This window comes from Adiantum capillus-veneris, chromosome 9 (assembly GCF_014529385.1).
Source record: "Adiantum capillus-veneris isolate H3 chromosome 9, ASM1452938v2, whole genome shotgun sequence".
NCBI classification, from domain to species: domain Eukaryota; kingdom Viridiplantae; phylum Streptophyta; class Polypodiopsida; order Polypodiales; family Pteridaceae; genus Adiantum; species Adiantum capillus-veneris.
Genome location: NC_140939.1, coordinates 123,518,034 through 123,540,936, shown reverse-complemented (window position 1 = coordinate 123,540,936; position 22,903 = coordinate 123,518,034). Strand labels below are relative to the sequence as shown.

The 22,903-nt window shown below is 41.3% G+C and overlaps 1 protein-coding gene and 1 pseudogene across 1 annotated transcript in view; both read left to right on the top strand.

The window, feature by feature from the left end:
* The first annotated feature begins 1,400 nt into the window (after positions 1-1,400).
* LOC147451117 (uncharacterized) lies at positions 1,401-7,705 on the top strand (annotated as a pseudogene).
* A 13,554-nt stretch (positions 7,706-21,259) lies between these two features.
* LOC147451116 (uncharacterized) overlaps positions 21,260-22,903 on the top strand; it is a 36,233-nt gene continuing 34,589 nt past the window's right edge. The window contains exon 1 of the mRNA XM_086520083.1: positions 21,260-21,508. The gene's annotated coding sequence lies outside the window, so the exon portion shown is untranslated. The remainder of the gene's footprint in view (positions 21,509-22,903) is intronic.

The window sequence follows — 22,903 nt, the reverse complement described above, 5'->3', positions numbered from 1 at the left end:
GATGGGAGTGGGACCCTACGGTGGAAGGAGAGTAGGACGATAAGAAGGGGCCATAGACTGAGGTGTCGTCGATGTGAGGCTCTATATATTTGTATTTTTTTATGAGTATTTAATTTTGTAGTACTTTTAGATGTTTATTAATTGCATTTTCTAAGTCCACCTTATGTAAAAATAATTTTAGCACATTGTTGTTTATTCTCTTTGAATTTAATTTCGTGTATTTTTTTAATTAGAATTTAGAACTTTCTCTGCGTGTGCAAGACATCGATTGGGATAGACGTGGCCCTCCTGGAGGCCTTGAGCACGATCGATGGCTCAAGGAAAAACTCCCTTGTCCTTGCGCCAAGTGCAAAAGGGCAATCCCTCGCTTGAGGTGCATTGCATTGGAGCACGTGGAGAACTAAGGACTTTGGTATCCTCAAAAAAGCGCTCGGAGAGACGAGAGCACCACTCACCCATCGCTTGAGGAGGTGCCCCATTGGTCTATGTTCGGTGGTGGTGCACAGGTGCGCAAGGCCGAACGATAGAGGCAAGAGCTATTGGACGATTTGGGTGCACCGCATGGTGATTCTCCTATTGGCTCTACTTCCACAGCTCACACTTTGAGGCAAAGGATGAGCATGTGTTTGACATGTGTGATGAGTTACTAGCTCATGAGCACGACAAGTGCGAGGAGGATTGTCAGCCCTGCACTCAACGGGCAATGGCAACGGAGGATAGATTGATGGCGAGTGCCTGAACACCTCTTTGCGACGGTGCACAGTACTCGGTGCTTCGGGCATCGTGGGAAGTCCTCAACTTGCAAGTGAAATTCGGTCGGAGCAATGCAAGTGTCGATGCACTCCTTGGGTAAGTATGAAATATGGTTTTTTATATACTCTTCACTCGCTATTCCTTGCCGTCTCCTAGCAATTGTACCAATACATGGTTTGTTGTAGTTTGCTAGGCAAAATGTTTCCAAAAGATCACCACATGCCTCCAGATCGTCGACGAGCTAGATTGTATGTCACTGCACTTGGAATGGAGTATGAGCATATCCATGCATGCGTCAATGATTGCAAGCTATACCGCAATGAGCACGCACATGCTACCTCATGTTCCATGTGCGGGGAGGCACGAAACAAGACCGGAGTGAGCGGGTTGCGCCTACCTCGCAAGGTATTGAGGCATTTTCCATTAATTCCTCACATTCAACACATGTTTAAAAGCAGGTCTACCATGGAGCTTCTCGCGTGGCACACCAACCACCCCTCAAATGAAGGAATGATGCATGTCCTTGGCGATTCACCTGCATGGAGACACATCGAAACTCAATGGCTAGAGTTTGGGTTGGAGCCAAGACACTTGAGGCTTGGGTTAGCAAGTGATGGTGTCAACCCCTTCGGCACTAAGCCTACTTCATGGAGCACTTGGCCTGTGGTGATCGTCAACTACAATATTCCACCATGGGAGACAACCAAGAAGGGCATTATGATTCTTTCCTTACTTGTGCCAGGAAAGTACAAAGTGTCAAATTTTGACGTCTACCTCAAGCCCCTCATCGAGCAATTGGAGGAGTTATGGAGAGGCATTCCTATTGTTGATGTCTCACTTGCAAAGGGGGAGAGAGAAGCCATTGTGAGGGGAATCCTTATGTGGACTATGCACGACCTATCCTGGGCTTGGCGAGATTTCTAGTAACCCCCTCATGCTCTCTCTCTTTTTCTCTCTCCCTTTAGTTCACTCGTCTCCCTAACGATATGATATGTATGCAGGGTTGTCCACATCGAGGCACAATGCATGTCCTACTTGCGGGCCATCGTTGGAGACAGAGAGGCCCGATGCTTTGTGCAAGGTAATCTATCCAAACAACCATCATTTCTTACCCCAAGGGTATAGCAAGCACAAGGCTCCTACAAATGGGAAGACCCCTTTGAAGCTCACGCTGGGAGATTAGGCAACCATTTGGGAAGAGCACCACAACAACAATCAGACTCTGTGTCCTCCACCAAAAGGAATATCAAGGTATTCCATATTTTGAAGGCTTCCATATTGGAAGGACTTAGAAATACAACACCTCTTGGATCCCATGCACATATTCAAGAATGTAGCCCAAACACTATGGGACCACATTATTGGCAAGAAGGACTATTTTGGTGTGAGGGAGGATTTGAGGCTTTTGAAACGTCTCCCTGCCTTTTCTACTCCAGACTGTGTCCCCAATGGAAAGATTGTGCTTCCTAAAGCACCATGGATGCTAGCCAAAGAAGAATTAGACAAAGTGAAGGGTACCATTGCTTCTATTCGCACACCAACAGGATACATGAGGTCGCTAAAGGGAGCTTTCACAACAGCGAAGAAGGGTGGAAGCGTTTAATTGTATGGGTTGAAGTCCCATGATTGGCACAAGATGCTTCAGGTAATGTCCCTATCCCTATTCTATCTATAGTTTGTGTGTATGACTTTCTCTCACTTTCCCTTCCCCTATTTTACATTGTAGTTCATTCTTTCGGTGAGTATGTGTATATGTCGAGACAAGAAAGTCAGGGATGCTATTTTTAAACTTGGAGAGCTAGTAAGGTACACCATAAGACTCCACTCAGCTACACCTTTCTTATATACACAATAATTTCAAACAAGCACTAGTGTATCTTTGTGTGTTTTCTTGCAGATTTGTGAGCTCCAAGAAAATTAAAATAGATGTTATCCCTACTACTCAAACACTTGCAACAGAAACTGTGTATGCCATTCAGGATGCATTTCCTTGATTGGTCCTTCTTAGTCAAATTCACCTCTTGGTTCACGTGGTGGAGGAGATCTCTATATGTGGAGTAGTGCACGCACGATGGATGTTCTTCTTAGAGAGGTTTTTAAAGACTCTCAAAGATTTTGTGCGGCTACGATCTCAATCAGAGGCATGTATGGCCAAAAGGTGGGTTGTGCAAGAGGCATTTGTTTACATATCAGAGTATTTGGCACAAGTTGATCCTTCAATTCCTCGCATGTAGTCAGACGAGGAAGATGCAAGGCTGACTTCACACTTGCCAAGTGGAAAGGAAAAACTACTTAACATGGATATGAATCTATCCCGAGTGGTCAATAACTTTTGTATTCTCAATGCAAAGATTATGACCAAGTAGGTGGACTTGTGGACAGTGTCAAAGGCAAGGCGTTTGCAAGAGAGAGAAGCATGGAAACAAGCACATAGAGGAAGGGGGCACCCCCAGGTGCCTAGACACCTTGCATGTTTCCCATATCTCATTAGTGCGGAGGAGTGGATTCATGAGAGAATGACCGAAGCAAAAGCGCGCGGAGAAGACATCAGCAACAAAGAATGGGAGTATGCACAAGGTTGCGTACCAAAGGTAGAGTACTTATATATGTAAACTATATTGTAATTTTTTTTGTGTTATCTTTAATTTTTATTTGATAAAATATATTTTCCTATTTTGTAGTGCCTTTCCTTTAACTCTATGTGGTCAAAGGGTCGTCACTTTCGTATGCGCCACATTGATGAGCGTAGAACCACCATGGATTGTTCCATCATTGGCAACTTTGACACAGACGATGATGAAGCCAGGTACTATGGAACTATTGAAAGGATACTAAAGGTTAATTTTAGAACCTTTCATGCCTTCATCTTCAAGTGTAAGTGGTTTGCAAACGTGTCTAGACGACATGAGAATGGCCTCTACATGGTGGAATCTAGTGTGCATCACACAGGGACGTATGACAATTTAGTTTTATCGCACAATTGTGAGCAGGTGAGTGGCATGTATCTTTTTTATTATTATTTGCTTGTAGCATTAATTATACCAATGTTACTCACTTTGAGCTTCTCTTTTATAGGTCATCTATATCCCAGCAATCCACCAACCAAAACTTTGGTTTGTAATTCCCGTAACACCTCGGGGGAGAACCATTTTTTCCACTAATGAAGTGGAGACCATCTTTGACCCTCTTCCACCTCCGACTTTGGATGAGGTGGAGACAGAGGAGAGGGAGGTCAATGAATCAAGTCCGACAGCGGCAAGTCTTAGCGGCGAGGATGATTATGATGATGGAGATAATGAGATGAAGGATGACGAATTCGAAGATGATGAAGCCAACGCATCCACAAACGACAATTCCGTTTCTCTCTTTATTGATTTAGGATCCATGGGCTTGGAATTGGATGATGCCTCATGTAGGGATCTTTTGGAAGAGATTCATAAACATTTTGCATTATGAATTTTCTTGGTTGTGTAATCCATTCATCTATCTCTTCTCCCTCTTCCTCTCTCTAATTTTATGAACATGCTCAATTATGTTAATCAAGTGACAATGATTATTTTAGCTGTAACCAAGTGTAATCTTATTATCACCTCCCCCCCCCCCTCTCTCTCTCTCTATCCCTCTTTCTCTTTTCTTTTTAAAATTGAAAATTTCATACAATATTCTTTAATTTTTATTAAGAGGAGGGAAACACCAAAATTTTAAGGGGGGAGGGGGATGTTTAAGCCAAAATTTGAAAGTTTAAGCGCTAATTTTTTTTCAAAAATAAACGCGGTAATAGAAGCAGTAATAGATGAGGTAATAAACGCGAAAAAACTTGCGATAATAGTTTAAATAGAAGGAAAAAAAAACCGCCCTCCTCTGTCTTCCTTCTCCAGCCGAGTTTAGACCTTCTCTCTACAAAACGCGATAAAACAGCACGATAAATACTTAGAGATTTTCATATTGATCAGTGTAACTGATCACAATGGATGCATCACTATTCCCAAAAGCATAATTGTAAGGTAAACCCCAAGGTCTTCATCCACTCATGTGTGCAAGCCCTCTTACACCTTGACAACCATGTGTAACAAAGCCACAAACTCTATGCATGTGATGACACCTAAAAGCCCATGTGTTAACCTGTGTGTCAAAAAGCTACACCACCCTCCATGCCTATATATGAGGGTGTTTGTACATGATTTCTAATCTATAGAAATTTCATCCTTTTTATCATAAATAATTCTCTTGATTTTCCACCCTAGACCTAACAATTGGTATCAGAGCGTGTTAGGTCCTAGGCTACTTAGGCATAATCTCCCTTCTAGATCATCTAGTTCTTCTTCTAACTAGGGGATCAATTCAATTTCTTTATATTATCATATAAGGTTGGTTGCATATTTTTCCAATTTTTGTTTAACTCTAAGTGTGTGGAATATGTACATGTACCACTACCCCCATTTGGAGAAGAGTTAAATTGGGAAGAAAATATTATTTTTGCATTTGAACTTGACACATGTCCAGTTAGTGCACAAAGTCTAAATTGGATTTATTTTTTATCGGAGTGTTTTGACACCTTCACGCTTGCTTTTCAAGCCTTGGAAATTGGCACCAATCCCTATTGTCCAATAGCCCACGTTGTTGCATGTGCTAAAGCCAACTGTTAAATTTTATTGGCAGCCCTATCCAAGACATGCTATCCTTTGCCACATCAATTTTTTGATGCCCAATACTGCCAACGGTTTGCCTACCTACACTATTTTTTGACCGTGTTTCCCTTGCACCCACTGCGATCCATCAAGTCAACCCTTTGCATTGTTGCTCAGGAATACGACGATCAATTGTCATTCAGAGCTCGGCTTACACCAGCCCAGCTCTGTCAATCCGAGCCTGGCTTCACCAATTCAACCTGCGCTGCAACTCGCCACTTCACTGGCATGCATTTGAAGTTGGACCTGAGGCGGAAATAATCCTAGTTTCTGGTCTCTACATACCTCTTTCTCATGCTGAAGCCGAGCACACCTTGGTATAATCGAGGGGGCAATCCACTCATCACTTTTGGCTTTTACCAATGATTGCTCATGGCCAATGTTTATAGCCCACGCAACAGGCTCATCGAACATCGCCAACCAGGCCAAGCCGGTAGTTGCCATCCCACATTCCTGCTCCTATGTCAGCGTGTCACAATCCAATTTTCCCGCAAAGCACTCAGCACTTTAAATCACTCCTACGGCGTCATCAAAAAGGCTTTTAAATCTCATGATGATTATTTTTATGGCCAGTAGCCAACACTTACAAGATGGGGATTTTAAGAACTCATTGAAGTCAACTACCATGAGTCAAGATGATGATATGGAGATGTCAAGTTGTCAGCAATGCCAAGGATGTTGGCATAGCAAGTCAACTTCTCTACAACCACCACTACAATAATTTTAAAGAGATGTGGCCACCCGGTTTTGAACCTAATGAAGGAATCAACAAAAACGACATCAACCAAGCGCATAGGGCGTCTGCACAAAACTTGTCAATAAAGTAATATATTTTTAAAACAGTGTAAGGGTTTAGACATTGGTCCATATGGACTAAGACCTACCCTAAAACCCTATCTTATGAATGTATCCAAGTGTGAACTGAGCATGATGTATCTATGTAGAACCATGTCTTGATGCATCCAAATGTGATCTCATGTGTCCTAAGAATGTTCTTCTGAACCATGAGCTAATGTATCCTTTTTTGAGAACTAGCCATGATGTATCTGAACATACCTAGGATGAATCTGGGTTTGGGGGGCGATTGTAAAGTAAACCCCATCTTCATCCACTCATGTGTGCAAGCCCTCTTACACCTTGATAGCCATGAGTAACAAATCCACAAACTCTATGCATGTGATGACACCTAGAAGCCCATGTGTCAACCTCCTTTGTGTCAAGAAGCTACACCACCCTCCATGCCTATATATGAGGTTGTTTGTACATGATTTCTAATCTAGAAAAATTGCATCCTCATGAATGGCTCTCTTGATTTTCCACCCTATACCTAACAATAAACACTTGTTGTTCGCACCTTTCAGATAGTTCAAGATATGCTTCACTACTTCCCAAAGCTTTCTACCAGGATTTGCCATAAATCTACTAACCACTCCCACACTGAAAAAGCAATGTCCTGTCTCGTGGCTACCATGGTGTACATTAGACTACAAATTGCTGAAGAATATGGAACCTTGGCCATTTTTTCTTTCTCAGTATCAAACTTGGGAGAATCATTCTCGCTAAGTTTTGCCTATGCTTGCATTTCAAGGCAAAGCGACCATTTTACTTTGTTGTGTGATATAAATAGCTCACATGTGCTAAAATGCTATGGAACTTCTTTTGTTTAGCTCATGGAAAGGGAGAACATGATGGAGCAGGTGGAGTCATTAAGAGAGCATTGACATGGGAGCAACTCAAGGTAGGTGTAGCTATGAAATGTGCCAGAGACGTCGTGGCCTTTCAAAGGCTCAAGTACTCAGGTTCAAATGGAGAAGGTGGGGTTTTTTGGGAGATCAAAGAAGGGGATGTAGACCGTGACATTAGTGGGATTGTGAAGCTATTCCTCAATCTTGCTCCATTCGTAGTGTTAATGGATACAATCCTCACAATGCCCAAGTGCTTAGGTTTAGGTGGCTAGCATGATTCTGCACTTGGTGCTTGCAAGAGGCTTGGAGAAGATGCCAAACAAGGCTTATGTTGGAAGCTAGATGTATCATATTATTGTCCCCATTGATGCATTAGGTAGTGATGATCAAGAGGATGTTTATGAGCCCTTGTACGCAGGCCATCATGATGCTTTGAGTGATGTTTTCAGAGTTGGAGACAACTTTGCAGTCAATGTAGAACCAGACAATGATGAAGGTGCAAAGTTTTACGTTCCCAAGTGCATTGAGTCAAAGCAGAGGGCCAAGACACATGTAATATGGATGGGAAAATGCTATTGATAGGGGGTCCTATTTTGTAACGGGGATGTTCTATGGAGTAGTTGATGGAAGAACGTACACCCTCCTCCGGCAAAATCCACTTGCTCTTTTATACTCAAATCTTGTGAGAGCCATAAAAGTTTCCATGGAAGAAGTGGATAGTTTCAATAGTCTATATAGAATGTCATCAAAAGTTTATGAGGTGGTATATAACAGCATGCCAATACATCTTGAGCTACATGATAGAGTGGCTGTTGAGGAGGATGAGTGTTGAAAATTATGGACTATGTATTCAAATTTGTTCATAAGAATGTAGTAAAATAGTATGTTGCCTCTTATCTTCTCAAACCATCTCACTGTTTCTCAAATATGTGCACTATTTTGTCTCCAAACACCCTCCCCCTTCTTCTCTCTCCTCTTTAGTGTAGCCTACTTGGGAGCAAGAAGTCAAGTTCCTTCATCCTTCTGGAACACTTTCTATAAGTTTCAACTGGTTTCTACCATTACCAAAATGGTTTCTATTGGTTTCTATTTTGGAAATTGATGGTTTCTCGGAGTTTGACTTTGGAATCCATTTATACTTGGGTTGAGTTGATGGAGATTTGATCCACTTTGTGGATTTGTTCTACCAAGTATAACTGCTTTGAGTTGTTACTGTTTCTTTTTTACTGTGATTGGACTAAATTGGAAGACTAATTTGAATGTATTTTCTTGGGTAGCCATATCTGCTTTGATTTGGTCACCATTATTGATTTCTTTATCCAAACTTGTTTGATGTGTTTCCATGGTTTTGTGTAGATGGTTGTTGATTCCGAGTTGTGGTACTGGTTGTGATGGATGTACGTTCCAAATATGATCTGTATGTGCCAAGGGAGTGACATATACGGCGTGCCCTTAAGGTTATACTTCAGAGTGTTATCTTGCCAATCTCGCACAGCTTTATAAGTTCGCATCCATGAGACTCTGAATATGATTGATTCATTAAGATCAGTGTCTGCCATGATGTGAAATTTATGTGAATGTTGATTGTCTTTGATGCTGATTGATGCATTGGCTTGTCCCAAGCTGACCATTGTCCCCTTGTTAACTGCTCTGAGCTTAATTTTATTTGGCGGCACCTTTTTATCTGACGACTTTAGTACGTCAAATACTTTATGGCATTGTCTCATGCACCAGTTTATACAAATGCTCTTTCTATTGTTCCATCTACCAGCTGGATATTGATTCGTACATCTATACATCAAGTCAATCTGGCTTGATTTGAATTGTTTTGATAGGGGGAATTGGGATTTCTAGTTGTCTAATTGGGGATGTGTTTTGTCATTCTTTGTGCTTCAAAATTTGAAACTTTTCTTCCTCCTTGGCATGGCCTTGGATGGCTTGAGCAAACTGCTTCTGTTTCTTTGCTTGATGAATCTTGTATAACATGTCAGTAATGAGAGTAGATGATATTTTTTCAATCTGCAATCATAGATCCAATTAGGCATCTCCTCTCCCTCTAATGTCGCAAGTTTTACGGCTCCACTAAGTGATATATCACTAATCACGAATGGGCCATTACCTTGCTTTTTCAATTTCTTGAAGTGTTGCTTTAAGGTATAGACTAATACATAGTCACTTTTTGGAACTCCTTGTTGATTATGTGCTGGTCATGAAACTCCTTCATTTGTCTTTTTTACGCATATATGGTAGCAACAGCCTTGAGTCACAATTCATCTGACCTGGTTAGTTGGACAACCCTAACCAACAATTTGTGTGCGATCCATCCTAAGTCCTTGGCTACTCGTAGTGTAAGAGCCAAGAATTCTAAGGGCAATATAGCATTGATCACAAACACTAAATTGAAAGGTTTTGTATCCAGTTTTGTTTTGTATGCTACCTTGTATGCCTAAAGAGTTGAATGTAGCTTTGATCCCAGTCTGCTCTCGACTTCCTTGAGGGGATCACTGTGTGTAAATTATGTATATCGTGTGCGTTCAAGGACTATTTCTAAAACTCCTTATCATAGTCATGAACACTCCACTACATATGAGGCCAATACACTTCAAGTCTCATCAATCTCTAAAATGTTTGCATTTTTACATTGTGAATCCCCATCTTTTGTACATGATCCCGCCTCAAGTACACCCTTTTCTCCATTGGCTCTATACATAGCCTAAGTATTCTATCATTTCCATGCTTATATAGCTATCTCGCTATTAGCACAAGTGAAGGTGTTTGCTCAATGCCTAATGGTTGCCTTTCAATCTGAGAACCAATGATGAACAATGGTATTACATGTCCTAGTGTGGATATGTCTGGAGCATCACTATCTCAATGTGTGGTCATTGGAACACTCGAACGACGTAAGGATCCCATTGGCTAAGGTATAGAAAAGTGTGGTCAACTAAACAAATCTTCCATTCTAGTACTCACAGGACTCGCTCTTTCGGTTTCTTGCATCGACTCTAAGATAGTTGGTCAATGTGTGCTAGGAGTGACATAGTACTAACAAAGCGGTCCTCCAAAGTACGTATATCTCTCCAGGTCTTTACGATCTAAGCAAAGTATCTCCGTCCATAAATATCAAACTTTATGACTTGAGTAACTCTTCCCTCTTCATATGTGAAAACATACAAGCAATTCTGCTCCGATAACTCTCAAATGTTGGGCTTGTCACACTTATAGTAGAGCATTTGCTCTCCATTGTCATACTTCTACAACCATACATATGTATTGGTGGTGTTGACTTGAGTGGCCATATTCACTCGCCTAAGCTTGAATTAGGGATGTCCAGCTTTGGCGGCTTGTCTTTAGGATTTACATCAACCTTCTCCTTGGTGCTTGTTAATCCCCATTTGTCCATGGTATAGGGATTTTGCACAACTAAGTACATGGTTCCCTCATTGTCAAACTATCGATCACCACTATAGTCCATAGGAACTATGTCCTTGAACTCGCTTCGTCTCTCTTCTAGTGTCCCACAATAGCGATCCATACCATCCTTGTAGATTTTTGTACCTTCTTCGCTTTCAAATTGATGATAAAAGTCATATAAATAGGTGAATGAACAATAAGTTATCAATTGTGCTTTTGGAGACCAGCGAAAGAAATGGACTTGACATTGCGATTCAGTGAAGCACATAATGCATGAGTGTTTTCTTAGAGAGTGGCTACCTTAGCATTAGTTTGGTAACCTGACAGGACATAAAAGTGTCCCTTTTAGGGTTTTGGAAATAAAAATACTCAAAGCTAAAACCACACTTTATGTGGAAAAAAAACACTCACAACTCTTGACTATATGGTCATGAGAAGCTCTCAAAGCCAAAGGAGTGTTCAATTTGTCCAGATATTTGTTAAGTGAACCCCATTTTACACAAGGTACAAAAATCTCTAGGCAACAAGCCTATTTTTTTCATAAACATCAATGAGTTCTTGTCCAAAGCCTATGGTTGTTGTAAGCCCAAAATTTTTCTTTTAAACATAGAATTCAGTACAAAAAGAAGTGCATTTTTTGCATTCTATTAGCCTATCATCAATGTTTCCATGTGTACACCTATCATTACCTTTATAAATGCTTCCAATTTATACACCAATTCTTTATTTTCATGTTCAAGCACATATACACTCTCTGTTGTGTGCCTTGAGCTTCCTTCGTCTTCTCCAAGCTGTGTGTGTTTTCCTGCAACCCTAATTCCAACAATCACTATCAGAGCAGGCTACGTCCTCCAGGCTTAGTCGCCAACAGCTCCAGAACATGCCTGCTCACTTTCTCCAATTACAGTGAGCTTTGGCGAGCGTTCATTTTGGCCTCCGTTTCCACTACAGGTAGTACTGCATAGGCTATTTTTTCATTTTGTCCAAAAATTTTGTCAGTGTCATTTTTTTGCATAACATGTCCCTTATAATCTTCTACGGTTTGTGCTATATAGCACGCGTTGTTCCTGCTTCATTTCTCCTCTTTTCAGACAGTTTTCACATCAAGTGCAGCATTTACCATGGTTGACAACAACACAGACGTGTTCAAGATGTTTACTGCTGAGAACAGATTGGATGGGGACAATTACCCTATGTGGGATTATATGATGCAACATGTTCTTGTGTCGAAGGGCGTCTGGATTATTGTGCAGGGCATTGGTGTACGTCCTGGTTCTGAGGATGTAGGCGACGTTGAGGATGTTGCAGGTCTTGTTGCAAGGATTGTTGCAGTTAGAGTTGTTTTGCCTGCAACTAAGCAAGCTCGTTGGGATGTAAAGGATGCGCAGGCTCATGCGTTGTCTGTGAAGCGTACTCCTCACATTCGTTCAGTGAAATCTACAAAACAGGCTTGGGATATTCTGGCTGGCCTTTATGCAAGCCACAATGAGGCAAAAATCGCATTGCTTCGTAAAGAGCTAGAGTCAAAGATTGCGCATGAGGAAGATGTTCTGGACACTTTCCTTGCTAGTGTCAAGGATATCAATGAGCAACTTATTTTTGCAGGTGAAGTCATTTCAGATAGTTCCCTTGTGCAAACTATTCTTGATGCCTTGCTAGACTCTTACCAAACTTTTGCTAGTACTTGGAGACTTATGACCCAAAGAAATCCTGAAGTTGTCAAGTTTGATGCATTTTGTACATTGTTGTTGCAAGAGTCACTTTCCAAAAAAAAGGGACTAGACAACGTGCAGTTGAACAGGCTTTTATTGTTGCTCAAAAAAAGGGTGGTAAGAGCAATGCAACCACTTCTTATGTTTCTTTTGCAAGTGGAAAATCACTTGTTCCTAATGCTTTTGCTGGCAGCAATTCATCTGGAAATTTTGGTGATAAGGGCAAAAAGAAGATGCGTTGCCATTATTGTAAAGCTAATGATCACTCGATCAAGCAGTGTCCTAAGTTGAAGGCCAAAGAGGCTAAGAAGAAAGAGGGTGGTTCCACTACAAATGCTGGATCCACTACAAATGCAGCTATTGTTGAGTCTTCTGTGAAAGGAGACTACGATGTTGATGTTGATGTAGAATGGGTTTTTTGTGCATAGTGTACCTATAATCCTGTTGTCCATGATGCATGCATGTCAATTGTTGCAGATTCACATGTGTGGTATTTTGATAGTGGTGCTACAAAGCACATTACCTCACATCGTGATTTGTTCACCTCTCTTGAGTGTGTCGCTCACAAGAATTCAGTTACTTGTGCCAACAATGCCTCTTATCCGGTTTAAGGAGTTGGAAAGATTGTGCTTATTGGTGCAAATGGCAGTTCTTTCACACTTGTTGATGCACTTTATGTACTTGGAATCAAGAAGAATCTTTTATATGTATCTGCTCTTGCTAGACTTGGTCTTGTAGTCAAATTTGTGGGTGACAGATGTAAAGTACATGATCTCAGTTTCGATGATGAAATATGACATTTTATGCTGTGGACTATATAAGCTCACTTTGTATGACAAGTGTGGGCAGAATTTTGCAAATGCAGTTGTGGATTCAAAGGCTATTTCAGATGAAAAACTTTGGCATGCACATTTTGGTCATCTAAATTTTGCCAGTTTGTTGCGTTTGCAGAAATCTAATATGCTTGCTTCTTTGCCACCTCTTGAAGCACCTCTCAAACATGTTTATGAAGGCTGTATTTGGGTAAGATGCAGTGTTCAAAGTTTCCAAAGGATGGTTCAGTTAGGTCCACATGCAGGTTGCAGCTTGTGCATAGTGATGTTTGTGGGCCCATGCAAACTTTGTCCTTAGGCAATTACCTTTACTTCGTGACTTTCATTGATGATTACTCCAAGCATGCATAGGTATTTTCACTTAAAGAAAAGTTGAAGTTTTTATGCGCTTCAAACAATTTCTAGCTATGACTGAAAACGTCTCAAAATGTACTGTAGGCACACTCCGTTCCGATCTAGAGCGGGAGTATATGTCTCATGAATTTAATGCATTTCTGGCTAGTTGTGGGATAAAACACCTATGTACAGTGCCTTATACGCCTCAACAAAATGGTGTTGTTGAGAGGAAAAATAGGTCACTTACGAAAATGGCATGATGTATGGTCAAAAGTCAAGCTTTGCCGCATTCGTTTTGGCTTGAGGCCATCATGTGTGCCACTTATGTACTAAACAGGTGTCCTATGAAAGCTTTGCAGTTTATTACTCCATATGAAGCATGGCATGATAGAAAGCCTTCTATTGAGCACATGCATCTTTTTGGTTGTTTGGGATATGCTTTGGTGCCACAAACACAACACAAAAAACTGGATCATAAGGATGTCAAATGTATTTTTATGGGTTATAGTGCTAAAATCAAAGGTTAAAGGGTGTATCATCCGTAAGCAAAGCGTATCTTGGTCTCACGGGATGTTGTGTTTGTGGAAGATTATGTTCAACCCTTGCTGTCATGTAATAGAGACAGTAATGTCAGCTCATAGGACATTTATGACACTTTGTTGCCTCTTTTCAGTGGTGGAAGTACGAATGTAAATTCCAATGAGGCAAATGTACAGCCTATGGGGGTTTCTGAAAATGTTGCATATCAGCCTATTACTAATGCCATGTACATGATGTATGAGGAAAGGGTTGAGAATGAGCAGGCTAGAGGTATGCCTAAATGGTTGGTGCATACTTTGCATGACATTAATTTGGATGCACCTTTGTCTAGTTGTATTCATCAGGTTCTCACCTTATGCATCAGATTGTTATGCTTTGGTTGTGTCTAGCTTAGATGATGTTGAGGAACCTCTATCTTTTGATGAAGTACAGAATTTAGAAAATTGAATTGCTGCCATGCAATCAGAATATGATTAACTTATAGAAAATGACACATGGACTTTATGTGATTTTCCTCCTGGCAAAAAGGCCATTGGTGTGAAGGGAGTTTACAAGCTGAAACGCAAGCCGGATGGTGAGATTGATCGCTATAAGGCTCGACTTGTTGCAAAGGGTTATGCACAACAAAAGGGCATAGAATATGAAGAGACCTTTGCTCCCACTTGTCGTATGACTACTGTGCATTTTCTATGTGCATTGGCAGCTCATTTTGGTTGGGATGTACATCAGTCAGACATTGTTACTGCTTTCGTGAATGGTGACATATTTGAGGAAGTTTATGTAACCCACCTTGCAGTTTTGTCAAGAAAGGACAAGAGGATAAGGTGTGCAAATTTAACAAAGCTTTGTATGGGTTGAATCAACCTCCTTATGCTTGGTATGAGAAGGCTGACACTCATTTGGTCAAACGAGGCTTTTGTAAACAGTCCAACAGAAAGCACATTGTATGTAAAGCGTGAGGGTGATGTACTTCTCATTGTGGTTCTTTATCTATATGATTTGTTGGATCACTGGACCAAATGAGAGACATATTGCTGAATTTAAGGCTGATTTGAATGCTACTTTCAAAATGAAAGATTTGGGGTTGTTGTATCATTACTTGGGTATACAATTTAAGCAGTGTGATGGTGGTATTGCCTTGTGTCATAAAAGTTACATAGAGATATTTCTATGTAAGTTTGGACTTGAGGATTGCAACCTATTGCCACTCCCATGGAAACAGGTTTGCAATTGAGTCTTCATGAGGTTGGTGATCCTACAAATGTCACTCTTTACCAAACTGTTGTTGGATGCCTCATTTATGTATGCAACACGAGGCCAGATATTCAGTTTGCAGTCTCATACGTCAATAGATTTATGCATAGCCCAGGGTCCAAGCATTGGTAGAATATCAAGAGGATTTTCCGCTACTTGAGTGGCACTTTACATCTTGGCTTGAGTGTCTACAAGTGGTTTTTGTTTCATGCTTGGCAGTTCATGTCTATCATGGTTGAGCAAGAAGCAACCTACTATGGCCACTTCTAGTTATGAGGCTGAGTACAGGGCAGTCTTCACAGCTATGGTTGAGTGTGTATGGCTCAGACGCCTTATGGCTGATTTGGGTGTTGACACTGCCAACACTATCTACACTGAAATCAGAGCGCATTGGCATTTGCGAGGAACCTAGTTTTTCATGATCGCCCAAAGCACATTGAGGTGCATTACCAGTATGTCAGAGAGAGGCTCTCAGCAGGAGAGATCAGCTTGGCTTATGTGCCAAAACAGGACAACCTTCTAGATATTTTCACAAAGGCATTGTCTTGAAGCTTTCCGCAAAGCTTTGTGCTTTCTCCTCTTTGTGGATTGATCATGTCCTTAGGGCATGGAACTTCCCTTTATGCATGTGCCAGCTCTCGTTCACCGTATCACTCCAGGGGGGATTTGTTACTATATACATGTGGTAGTGATGTGTGTGAACACACTTAGGACCACCGGGGCATTTTTCCCTCACTAGGAGGTTTTCCCCTCCATGCATTGTATATACACCCATTCATTCTAGGGCTATCTATCTTTTCATTACACACTCAGTAATACACTCTCTGTTGTGTGCCTTGAGCTTCCTTCGTCTTCTCCAAGTTGTGTGTGTTTTTCTACAACCCTAATTCCAACACACTTGGAGTGCCTATTAAGCTCTTTTGAGAGAGGTTTTCTTTGAGCTGGGGTATTCTCAAATGATGAGATACCTTCAATGATATAGGTAGTTGGAGATCTCCTTTACAAGGCCTTTCCATAGGTTATTTATAGAGAGGGATGTGCGCATTTGACGCTAAGTTGGTGGTATATTTATTTAGTTTTGACTTGGTTTATGCATAAATTACCTTCTTGTTAGTTTATGGTTGATTTTATGTGCATTTTGGGTTGGTTTTTTTCTCCCATACAGAGGAGACTTTGCCATATTTTCTTTGTTGCAAGTTTGTTTATGTATTTTTTTGACATTTTGAGTTTTGGTTCGACTTAAGATTCTTCTCATGTTACAAAGGAGATTCTGCCAAATTTTCTTTAGGTTTCCTGCCATAGTTTATTGACATACTTGCCATAGTGTTCAATCCTTGCAATTGTGGTCCCTCTTCTAAGAAAAAAATTTACAACATAAAGTAGCTCGATGGCATGAACTTTTCTGTATGGAAAGAAGTAGATTCAAGACGTGTTAATCCAAAAAGGTTAATTGGAGCCAATCTTTGAGCACTGAGAGGGCGATGGGTATGTGACTGCACAATAGAAAATGCTTCATGTCAAAGCTAGGTCCACTATTTGCCGACATCTTGCAGAGTCTATGTACTTCATTATCGTCAGTGAAGCTACTACTAAAGCCTGTGCAATACGTACAAGACCAAGAGCTCAAGTAATAAGAATTACTTGACAAAGAAGCTATTAGATCTTCACATGGAACAAGGTAACACAGTTTTTGAACACTGAGACACGTTAGATTTTCAATCAATTGACGTCAAAGGACTCGATTTTGACAATGTACGATCTGTCTTCTTATTGTGCTTTGAGCTCTGTACCCTCGTCATGGGAATCTTTATGCACAACCTCTAAGCCTAAGGGAAAGTTGGTCTATGATGACATAGTTGCTAGGTTACTCAGTGAAGAGATTCACAGGAAGTTTATGGAGCCTGCCAAAGAAGGTTTTGTGAATATTGCTAGTGGCACATGACAGAGCGGTCGCACTCATAATCATGCTCAAAGCAAAGATCACAAGAGCTCTCGTAACAAGCCTTACAATGTAGAGAGCAGTAGTCAGTGTTGAGATGATCTAGTAGTAGATCCTCGCATCCACCTGAGTGGATTTAGGACTTTGTCATGCTGATTGAGTGCGATGAGCCATCTTGTTATAAAGAAGCCATGTAGATTGATGACAAGGTCAAGTGGGAGAGGGCCATGCAATGAGAGTATAGCTTGATTGTCAACAATAAGACATGGACTTGGTTGAATTGATAGAAGACAAGCAGGCCTTACCTTGTCAATGGGTTTACAAGAAGAAGTTTACATATGATGAATTTACACCTAAGTACAAGGCTATATTGGTTGCAAAGGGATTCAAGGAGTCAAAGGAGTTGATTTTGGCAAAATCTTCTCACTCGTGGTCAAGATGATTACACTAGATGTAGTGCTTGGACTAGTAGCCATTGAGTACATGGAGCTTGTCCAAATGGATGTGAAGAAATCCTTTTTTCACAGGGATGTTGAGACGGGAAATGTGGTATTCTTAGGAATTTTATATCCTCAAGGTCTTGCAACGTTTCATTATGCGGGGGGGGGGGCAATGAGTACCCCACTTCTGTCATATTTGAAACTAAGCAAGGAAGATTCTCCCAAGTCATATGTTGAGAGAGTAGAAATGGAAAGTGTGTCATGTTCTTCGGTTGTAGGCAATCTCATGTATGCTATGGTAGCTACGAGGCCAGACATTGCATTTGCAGTGGGACTGGTTAGTCTGTATATGGCTAATCCTGGTGGTAAGTAGCATTGGATAAGAGTGAAACATATCCTTAAGTACTTAAAGGATTTAGCGAGCAAGGGTTTAAGGTCTGATAATATCGATGCATCTATTGTTGGTTACACGAATGCGGATCATGTGGGTTGCAAAGGCAGTACGAGATCTACATATTCACATTTGCAAGAGGAGCTATTTCTTGGCAATCATCTCTCCAAGATTGTATGTCTTCTTTCACTATAGAGGCTGAGTACATTGTAGCATTAGATGCTAGCAAGCGCGGTATATGGTTGTCACATTTAGTGGGAGACTTAGATATTTAGCAGGTTCTAGTTTTGCATTATGATAATCAAAGTGTCATTTCTTTGGCAAGGAATTCCATGTTTCACTCCAAGTCAAAACAGATTATGAGGTATCATCTCATTTGGTATGTGTTGACGAAAAAGCGATTGCTTATCAAGGTCCACACTAATGACAACCCAACAAATGCTCTTACAAAGAGCCTAGCTACAGAGGGATTTGCACATTGCATCAAGTTAATGGGTGTAGGGTGAATATAGTTGTACAAAGGTGAAGCTATTTCACTTCACGATTGTATATACTAGCTATGGCCATAGCCCCATCCACATTGGCCTTCAAGTGGGAGAATGTTGGGTAAAGGGCATAGTGGCTGCGTACCTTGCACCACTAGCACTAACTCCATTTCACTCACTTGTCTTATCTATCAATAAAGGAACACACACACACACACACACACACACACACACACTTCTTCCCAAGTGTGGTTCCCTCATCTTGGTCTCCTCTCTTCCCTTCCCTCTGTGCACACATGCATGCAAACATTGCACATAAGCATGCCTACACTCGAGATGTCATGAAGGATATTTTGATCGGTGCAATGTTGTTAGTTTCATGAGCCACTTTGTTGTAAGTACTTGAAAGTATATGTTTTGAAAATAGTGCTTTCGCAAAAGCCAATAATTTTGTGAAAATCCTCACTATAAAAACCGATTATGAAAATCTATATAAGCTCCGCGATGCTCTTCAAATTCACTTTCATTGCACGTTCTCTCTACAAGTAGCATAATCTAATCATAACATGTTAGAATCCCTAATACAAGAGATCCCATGGTAGTGGACATGATCAATCTCCAATGTCATTCTTGCCATAAGCCACCTCCTATTGACTCCACTTCGGCCAATGTTCTATGTGAAGAGATAAAGAGATGACTACATTATAGCTCAAGGAAAAAATCATGAGTTGGAGGTGAGGTCAACTAGAGAAAGTTTCAGGCATAGATGACATTGTGGTGCTCGGAACCTCGATGTTTAATCTTTGGGAGGGCATGGGGTATATAGAGCCTCAGCTATGTGTACTCATGAAGCCTCCCAAACGAGGCGACAAATTTGCAAGACATCCTCAACATAGATAAGTAGATGCTTAGAAGTAGAGATTGATGTAGATCTAGAAGTAGGCAATGTTCAGAGTATGACAATAATCTTGGTTGTGATACTGTTTTGTTCACCCAAAATAAGTAGCATTATAATGACTCTCTCTCTCTCCCCCCCCCCCCCCCGCGCCAAATGCCTCTCTTTTTCTCTCTCAAATAATCTTTTGAAAAAAGCTCACTTGGTGGCCAAAAAGCACTCACTAGGAAATGCTTCCTGAAAATGGTGGTTTGTAGGATGATGGGAGTCATAGGAGAGCTTCCCCCTGGGGCATAGGCCCTCTAGAGCTTGTCTATGAACTCTTTTACAACCCTATATACACCATACAACATGTTTCAATTCTCTACCAATAGAGAGCATTGCCTCTAGGTAGAGGTTGCTTAAACCACCCACTAGAATTCAATATGCCTCTTGAATGTAAAACTGATTAATTTATATGTGATCTCATTTAAAAAGTGCTTAGGAAGCTTGCTACTTAGGTGAAAAAATGTGTTATTTTTGTCAAGGTTTCCTAGTTCATAGGTTTGAAAGCTCACGAAGGTGGAGTTAAAGGATGATGTGGAGGCTAACAATAGCCCTCATTCATGAGTCGACCATAGGCCATGGGGGAGCTTTCTAAGGGTTTACACACTTGACACCCAATTACGGGTAAAAGGGTGCAAGATGGCGTGGATATCACAAGTCAAAATATGATAGGGAGTCCAATATGTGGGGTGGACAAGGAGCTCGGTAGCTAATAGCCAAGGTTGGGCATGCCTTGGAATGCACGACCCCTCACCAAAAATAACAGTAATAGATATCTTTGATTGTTCAAATTCTTGCTTGCTAGTAAACTTTTAGTATTTTTAAACGTCGCTTGGCGCATAAGGCTAGGTTAAGACGAGCCTTGCAGAAGCTTGCACACGTGTCAATTCTCGCCATGCTTCTTGTTCACAGGAGGTGAGGTAACATTATATCGGGCATTCTATATTAAGTGAGGATGAGGATTGTATCCAATGCTCGGTGGTTAAGGCAATTCCCTTGGAACCCCCATGACATGTGATGAAGATGTGCCACCCCCCAAGTGGCAAAAATTAAAAGATGGGAACGTGTGGGGGTTTACACACATAGAACCATTTTCTTCGGTCACCATCAAAAACATTTGATTGGTTGCCTTGCCCACATCATCTATTGGAAAAGACGACAGTCAAGGATTGAACATCAAGGCTGAATTTTCTGTTGAAAAGCCTAACATGGTTTGAGAACATCCATGTGCCCATGCCTTTCGTAAGGGGGGAAAATCGCCCTTCCAAACTGCTTGGGTGGGTGTGATTGGGCTCACGCTAGTAGCCCATGAGTGACGTTTGTGAAAGCTTCATAAGCAGACATTCGTATTGTGGCATCATTCCATTGGATGTTCCTTTTGTTCAACAGAATTAGGTGGACGTTTGTGAAAGTTCCCTAAGGGTCCGTTCAGACTGTGCACAAAAGGAACCTCATCGCCCCTTTTCAAGCCTGCAACTCATTAACACTGCTAGACGTGCAAACAGATTATAAGCTTGCAGATTTCCAAGCAACAAATAGAGGTGAAGTTGTTGGTAGGCGATGTGTGCCACATTTGCGAGGTAAGAGGATCAATGTGCAAGAGCATTTCCCACTGTTATGTCCATGGACTGCATTTTGTTCCAGGGTTGAAGGCCGCATGTAGCATTAGTGGGTCCAGACTATGTCGTTTGAGCATATTGTATCTCACCACGTCAACAATACGCTCCTCTTGCCCAACTCCATGTTCGAGGCAGCCTGAACGCTGCCTAAGTTGACACCCACATTCCAAAAGGGTTGGCACAACGGAAAAATGAGGACTTTTAGGGAGGTTCAAAAGATCCAAGTGCTGCAAGAAGGAGGACAAAGCACGAAATTTATGTAAGTGCAGTGTGCACTGCCCCCTTCGCCGACAACAGAACTTAGAAGGGAGCGAGAGAGTGAGTGAAAACTCGTTTCTGCTCTCTTTCGCTCCCTCCCTGGTCGCAGCTCTGGTCTGAGGCCGCAGTTTCCCATGGATGAGTACGCGCGCGAGATGATGGACCTCAAGACGCTCGTCACCCGCACTCTTGAGAAAAGAGGTGTCCTTGCCAGAATCCGAGTACGCTCTTTCCGTCCTCCTCCATCTGCCGTGCAAGCTATAAATGGATCTGTATTTTACTTTCTGTACTTCTCATTGGGTTGCTCTTAACTTCTGCCCAATGACGTTTTTAGGGTTGTTTGTGTGTGTGCTGATTTGTGCGTGTGTGTTAGAGACAGATCAGAAAGGCTCACGGAATCTCTCTACCAGCATACTTTGTGCACCTTTGTTGATCGCAGGATTTGGTCATAAAAACATGATAAGTTTATAAAGCAAAGCTAGCATCATGCCTTTTGCAAGGACTTTGTATATTCTTGCTATTGGTAGTTACACAAATTTATAAGTTAGCAGACCAATGTCTTTCTTTGCCTTGTGTCATTGTTGAACTTTCTTGTTTATAAAGGAAACATACAGAAGAGTGTATATTAAAGTGAATGTTCTGTAGCACCATGATATTTACTGCAAACGAAGTGATGATGATGATTTCAGACACATTTTTATGGCCTATTCTAGAAAATTGAGGATGGCTATACAATTGAGAGGCTGTTAATATAGTGGACATACTTTTAGGATGTTTGGCAATGCGTATCCATGCCAATTGAGGCTATCTCAACTTTCCTTGAAAATGTAAACATTGATTATATTTCGACATAGAGTGTGTCTTGCTTTAGTCTATCTACATATGTTTGAGTTGCTGTTTTTTTGTAGTTCTAATCTAGGTTTTAGATAGAGTAAAAACCTAAATGCGAACCTAAAAATTTCAAATTACATTTGTTAGAGTTTACCTTTCTGGCGTGTCTTGGTGGAATTGCTAGTGCCCTAATTTCTCCCAGGGGCTGATCATAGGAAGTAAGGGTTGTTTTGTGGTTGGGCCAGCCCTGCCTATGTGAGGTAGGTTTCTCATTTTCAGCCTGATTCTACCATTGTTTTACCCACTGTGTATTGTTGATGGTGTTGTATAGTTTACGGCTTGATGGCCCTTGGTTTAGGTCAAAGCCCTATGCCATTGGTTTGCACTTATGGGTCTGTTTTCCTAGTTATGATCTATTTTTTGGGTAGTGGGATTATTGGGGGAGGTCGGGTATTGGAACAGCTCCTTACATAGGGAGGGGGAATGCTGACCCCTCGTATATCAATTTGTTCATCAACAGAGTTTGCCACTGTTTTGGGTCTCAGCAGGGTTTCTCTCTCAACATGTTTCTTTTGTGCTACTGTAGCTGTAATGGGAGGGCACCACGTGCCAACGGAAAAGAATAGACTAAACAGACTTTAGTCACTTCAAAACAATTGAACTGAAAGAGATGCACGACACACGAGACATGGAGTGGCAGAGTTCCCAGCCCGAGAGAGCACTGCCCCAAACCTTGGCGCCCCTTGCGGTTTTTCTTTATATTGTTTGAACTCAGTATAGCACTT